Here is a 1,016-nt window from a genome sequence, read left to right on the forward strand (position 1 = left end):
ATGCTCTTGTTGATTCTGGTGCAAGTGTGAATATGATCTCAATGGAGATGATGAAGAGTCTAGGGATTCAGAGCATGGAGCCAAACACATCTTCCCTACAGTTTGGAGATTCCTCTTCTACAACCCCTATTGGTCTCATAAAGGACTTCCCTTTGAAGATTGGAGCATGCATCATTCCTATAGACCTCACTGTTCTGAAGATGTCTACTGAGAAGAGAGTCTCATTGATCCTTGGCACTCCATTCCTCACGACAGTGGGAGCTTGCATAGACTTTGCCAACAAGAAGGTCACACTCCTAAATGTGAACAAAGCTGTCTCCTATCCACTTCAATCCCCAAAGATGAAAGCTGAGTATTGTGGAACAATCATTTGTGGATCATCCTCCATTGAGAAGACCAAGGCTGAAGGGGTTGGTATTGAGAAAGAAGGTCTTGTTGGAAAGTCCTCTAAAGAGTTGTATGATGAGCACTTGGAAAGTGCTAAAAGGGAGGAGGTGAGTAGAGCGACAAAGGCTGCTCATGACAAGAAGAAGATTGTGAAAGAACCTCATCCTCCACCTCTTGATAAGACTCCTCACACTCTCACTCTCCACCCAATGAAGCTTAAAGATGGGGCCATTGAGTACAAAATCAAGTGCAAGGGAAGGTCTAAGCCATTTTCAAGTGCAAGGGCCATCATCACTCCTCAGCTCCAGAATGATCCAATCAAGCTTCAAGAGTTTCTCTCTCATATCATCACCATCACTCTTGAAAGCGGGAAAGATCCTCCTCCTCCACTCTCCGCTTGAGGTACCACTCAAACCTTTCCATTGTATATACTATATACCAGTTTATCTTTGCATATTGCTTTTCTTTGGGCATCTCTCCCTTACTCACACAGAGACTGTGTGATTTAAGTATGGGGGAGGTACCAAGTATTTGATCATGTTTGCTTTGATGAATTTGAGTCTCATGCATTGTGAATACATATATGCATAGAAAAACCAAAAAAAAAAATTGAAATTTTTGAATCATGT

Source organism: Brassica oleracea, chromosome C3 (assembly GCF_000695525.1).
Source record: "Brassica oleracea var. oleracea cultivar TO1000 chromosome C3, BOL, whole genome shotgun sequence".
In the NCBI taxonomy this organism is placed as follows: Eukaryota; Viridiplantae; Streptophyta; class Magnoliopsida; order Brassicales; family Brassicaceae; genus Brassica; species Brassica oleracea.